The sequence below is a fragment of the Amblyomma mixtum genome, chromosome 1 (genome assembly GCF_055824585.1).
Source record: "Amblyomma mixtum isolate Tamu chromosome 1, ASM5582458v1, whole genome shotgun sequence".
NCBI classification, from domain to species: Eukaryota; Metazoa; Arthropoda; class Arachnida; order Ixodida; family Ixodidae; genus Amblyomma; species Amblyomma mixtum.
In genome coordinates, this window is record NC_143012.1 from 219,203,562 (window position 1) to 219,209,561 (window position 6,000).

A 6,000-nucleotide genomic window follows, 5' to 3' on the forward strand; every position below is an offset into this window, starting at 1 on the left:
AGGGCGCCTCAAACAAGGCTATGACCCGGAGCAGCCCCAATGGTATGCACCGGCCTCTCTTCACGAGTAGCGCCGAGAGGATCGAATTTCCTTAGCTTGCAAGGGCAGAGCAGGCTGCTATAAACGAGCCCACGTGCTCAACCACACTTGCACCAAGACACACACATATATTCGTCTTCCCAAAAGAATAGCACTCTATTCAATTTGTTTCCTTCGCCCAAGTTAGGCTGCTGGCACGAAACCGAGGAACACGTGGGCTCGGGACGTACCGACCTGCCAACGGCTCCCAGCGGAGGCCGGCGGCAATAGCTTCCAACGAAACATCTGGCTCCACAGAGCACGTAATCCTCATTCCAGCTCCAATCGTCTCAGTGACCTGGAGTCCCAACCTAGAAAAACAGGACTGAAAGAAGCGCCTTTCATTTACTCTGGCGAACCTCCTGGAAATCTTGAAACGCTGAGCAGCTTGCTGTTTGACGTGTGGTGCAGTCAAGCTGTGTGTGCGAAACAAATGAAGGACTGGAAAAATGAGCCCGTTTACTTGGAACCAATAAAATTGATCCTGATTTTCAATCACAGAATTTGATGACTGCGACTTCGTTCAGAACATTTTGAAATAATGCATTAAAGGTAGCCCTTTTTTTTCTGCCAGCGTAGGCCATCACTTGCACTGTGATTCTGTCTAGCCTCCATCTTTCTTCGAGAGGGAAGAAACAAAGGCACAGAGCCACGAAAACTCGAAGTGTATGGGCTCTGCAGTAAGTATAAAGGAGGCTTTTCGGACGGCAGTACAAAAAGAGCGTCTAACGCTGAGGCCCAAAAGGGAACAGGAGACCGTAATGTATCATCTTTTCGTTCTTCCTTGTTTTCATGTCTTGCGTCTGCTTTCTGATTCTCCGCCCCTGCGCCTGTTTCTTCAAGAATGTGCAAGGACTGATCCCGGCGAATATTTCATGTTCTTATTTAGAGCCCGCCTGTCATGCACTGTCCGATACGCAATGCTGTTTCTCTATTGCACGCCCGGACTAAGGTAGGATTACTTTGAGAAACGTAGCCCGCGACTTTGTTTTGGATCGCCTTTGAAACGCTTTAATTTCGAGACAGCGTCTTTCAGCCAGTGACCAGAAAAGTACAAAAAACAGTGCTGCTTTATCAGATAGCATTTCTTTTTCTTGCTGTGATGTCGTAGTACTAAAATTGTGCAACGACGAATACATGCTTTCTCTCTTCTTATTTCCCCTAATGAGAAAAGCATAGGCACGCAGTGATATATTTGCGTGGTTTTATGATTCCTTAGGCGTGTCGAATATTGTGTCGAAAATGTAAGGAAATGAAATATAGAGGTGGACACAAAAAAGGTAGAAAGCTATAACTAAGTCCCCTGAATTAGTTACCCATTTAAGGTAAGCTTACATACTTAATAGGCAATTTTGTCATGAGTGGCTGGACAGTATGTCAGGTGAGAAAAGTTGTGTTTTAACGAGCATTAGCAAACGTATACAATAGATATCAACCAAAAGCTAGCAATCTTTTTTTCACTGGCGACGGCTCTCGTGGCATGGAACTGACAATCGTGTTCTCAAACAAACATTATGAAAAGTCTGCTCGATTAAAAAAAAAAGTAAAGACAATATACAACCCAAGTGGAAATCCAAATAGAAAACAAAACACAAAATTGCATTATGATGAAGTCAGAAATTGATGAGGCATATATATTGAGGTGGGAATCTATAGAGGGATACCGACCTAATGACATAAGTACAGGTGTCCATGAAAGCAACGTTTACGCAAAAAAAGAGAACTGAAGGTTCGAACGAGCGAACTATCGGATCCAGCTGTCGGTTAATGTTGCATGCGAAGTATATGTTGGCGGGAACATGTTTTTCTGCTAACTTATACAAGAGTTCTTTCTTCTTCAATAGCATTCGGTGGCACAGTGAAATTTAATACTCCACATTTTTAAACGCTCTTTGCTAGACACCATTCTAGTCAAGAAAAGTTAGAGCTTGAGTATAAACGGCCTTTCAAAGGTTTGAGCAAAATACCTCTGAGCATGGACATAGTGTATTCTGCTCAGCTCTTAATATCTCTTCACAGTGTGTTTACAGGAAGTATTCAGAGAACTGGATTGGGAAGAGGTTTGCTGATGACAATGCCGAATTGCAAAGCGCGATCCAGGGCTAGACAGGCGCAGCAGAACAGCAAGTATGTAAATTAATACGAAGAGAAGGGTGATTGTTCGGTCTAGTGGGTAATTCACTCACTAGTGTGCATAGAACCTCATGTAATATGAAGAGATCTCAAGTACTGTTCAACAGTCTAGGAAGGCAACAGCTTCACCGGGTGTCGGTATTATTTCCTTGAAAAAATAAAAGTTCACATCCACCAAGCATTACTCCCATCCCATTTTAAACTACTCCTTGCTTGTTTGTGGAACAACGACGACCAGTAATATGAAAGTGATTTTCCTTCTACAGAAAAAAGCTCCTCGTAATATTGCTAATGTATCGTACTACCATCCGACACAAGAATTGTTTCTTAAGTGTAAATTAACAAAAGCGAAACATTATCTAGTATTTTGCCTAATGCATACTTTATTTTTTGCAGATGATTCCCTTCAAACATTTTTAGTGAGTACGACAAGTTTAAGCAGACAAAAAAGCGACGGTCGTTACAGCAGCTGAGACAAGTGGTTTGTACCACTCAGGCCTACTGACGATCTTTGACAGTCCTTCCAATACCTGCTTCCATTTCATCTGAATGAATGATTATGAAAAAGAGGGAAATATATCTTGAGCCCTCCAATAAAAAGCAATATCCACAGTATTTTGTAACCTACCTACCTATGTACAGTGACCATGTTCAGGATAGTGTCAGATTGACGTGTATGAACGCCGCAATGTTTTCCAGTCTTCACTCGAATTCGAGCGGAACGCTTGCTTCGAATTCTCATGTATAACTATTGTTTCGTAATTATTGTATTGTGGATTTACTTCAAAGTTTGTTTGAAGAAGTGAACATGCACTAATTTATTACGAGACCACTGCTGTCCTGTATGGGCCCCCAGGCACCTTTCAAGCTGTCCTAAAACAGCTTTATCGCCTGGAGACCCTCGTCCTCGATTTTAAAATAAACGAACGGAATTGAATGTGCAGGCAAACATTAAATGCGGTAAGGAGAGCCATCTATTTACAGCTGGTAGATGCGGCAAATACGGACCACGACCGTGGAACAATTACAAAAAGAATGGGTTTGGTTTGGCTTATTGGGGTTTACCGTCCCAAAGCGACTGTGGCTATAGAGACGCCGCAGTGAAGGGCTCTGGAAATTTCGACCGCCTGGGGTTCTTTAACGTGCGCTGACATCGCACAGAACACGGGCCTCTAGAATTTCGCCTTCAAAGAAATTCAGCCGCCGCGGCCGGGATCGAACCCGCGTCTTTCGGGTCAGCAGCCGAGCGCCGTAACCACGGAGCCACCGCGGCGGGGCCAAAAAGAATGGGACAGAGTGCATTCGGCAGGCACTCTCATGGGATGATACCAGTTTACCAGTAAGTATATAACAGCTGTAGCTTACCGGTAATCAAATTTGGGATGAAAACATGCCGGCCAACGAAAACGGCCGTATTTAAATTAAGGGATGTGAAGAGGGCCCTTCATGCAAAAATGACAGTTGTAATGTTTGGTTGGTTTATGGTTTATGTGGTTTAACGTCCCAAAGCGACTAAGGCTATGAGAGACGCCGTAGTGGAGGGCTCCGGAAATTTCGACCACCTGGGGTTATTTAACGTGCACTGACATCGCACAGTACACGGGCCTCTAGAATTTCTCCTCCAGTTAAGAGATAGGAACAGAGCAGTACAAGTCAAAGAACAAATGCAAGTTCAAATCATACCCTTGAAGAAATCTAGCGAAGTGGCCATCGGCAGTGCAGATAATGGGAAGGAAAGATGACCGCTGGTCCCTTAAAGAAATGCAGTACAGTCGAAGCCCGCTACAACGAACGCCGCTTGGACGAAATATTTCAGATTGCTCCGTCAGCTTGCATTGGAAAACAATGCATGCTAGTTCTAGCCACAACGAATTACCTTTCCAGGTGCGTTCCCGCTTCAACGAAATTTTTGTTCAATGGAGATGGGCTTAACGTTTATTTTACGACAAAACAAGCATAACGTTACCCGTCCGTACATTCATGGTGTTCAGTTTCACCGAAAACGCTTGCCCCTTACCCTAGCCCACTATCATCCCTCCTTCCCTACTCCGGCATGCGCCCTATGCCCAGAACCCTTCGCTTCTTCCCTCCACATCCTTTCCCTCTGCCCGGCGGACCCTCCCCCGCGGGACCTAGAGAACCTCAAGACCTGGGAGGAATGGGAGACCCTGCTGCGTTCGGAGGACCCGGCCGTGCAGACCATCGCCACCGGCCGGGCTGCCAGTGTTATGGACCTCAGGAACATAAACACTTGAGTGCAGTGGGGTCGTGTGGGGACCCTGGGGCGTGCCCCGAATTCCTGTTGTAATAAAGGTTTTCTCTCTCTCTCTTGCTGAAATCGATGTATGCCCCATAGTGCGTCGAGTGCCAATGGGTAGCGCCATTAGATATCGTCCGTCGTCCGTCACATCGTGCCATATGGTCCGTGATATCGACAGAGAAGTGCAGCGGAACCGGCCCTACGCAGTGCGATTGTCCGGTATTTCATTTGTATTAGTGTGATAGACTCGACGCCATCATGACAACGCCGGGCAGAAAGCGCAAGTACCTTTCTTTGGAGGATAAAGCACACATAATCCGAAAAGAGGGAGCAGGAAAGGTGACATCGCTGCGGATTTCGGCATCACCAATAGCACGCTTTCAACCGTTTTGAAGACGAAAGACTCCATCACCGCAGCTCTTCCTTCGGGGACGTCCGGCATGACGGCGACATCGCGATGCAGTTGTTGGCCGAGTGTGAAATTCGCATCACGACGCTCATGTCCACTAAAAGAACGCACGCCAAGATGACCGAATTTTAAGGCGAAAGCCTTTAATGGCTCATGCTCGCGGTTTCCGTCCATGCTCGCGGTGTCCGTCCATAGCCGCGGTGTCCATACGTGCGCTGGAATCGTGCCAACTGTGGCCTCTCCTCTGCGTAGTGGCGCAACCTCCTCCGTAATTCCTTTTCTTCATTACGGCCCCTCAATCCGTTTCTTCTTTCACTGCCACTTCCTCCCTTCTACAAACGGATAGCGGGTGTCCACCGAGATATGCCAGAAAATTACTGGTTCATTTCCTTTCCTCAAATACAATTTTAATTTTCTTCACTACGGCCCCTCTTTGTCTTTCTTCTTTCACTCCAACTGCCTCCCTTCCTGTACGGTGCGGTTCGGGGGACCACCGCGACGGTTGCTAGGCAACGGATCTTGCGGTCGCATAAACAACACAACAGTGCGATTCAGGGGTCCACTGACCCAGGGAGCCAGTCTGCGCACTTCCGTTCGTTAAAATGATCGTAGTGTAAAACGTCAACGCCAACGCCAATGAACACAATGAACGCCGAACGGGCAACAGCGACGGCGACGCCGCGAAACGGGCGCCAAGAAGCTGCGCTCTAAAACACTACATTAAAAAAAGCGACCGCATTCGCCAAAGACAATAAAAAGCGGTTCGCGGAAGCTGCAGTGGGTTGGCCACAAGGCTTTCGCCAAGCACAATTTAGAATTTCGAAAGTGTCGCCGACAATTTTTGTTTGGAAATAAACGATATTTTTGAACAGTGGAGTAAGATCTTAGTTTTTTGGGCTGATTTCACCACAACCAATTTCCGCTACAACGAAATTATTCGGGCACCCTGTGAATTTAGTTGCAGCAGGGTTCGACTGTATATTCTAAGAGAGGGCCAGCATAACAGGCGGCGTCATAGGTTCAGGTGGGTTGGTGGGTGTAGGAAATTTGCGGAGAAAAGGTAGCCGCAGCTGGCACAGGCCAGGGTCAATTTGAAGAGCATGGGAAGGCCCTCTGCCCT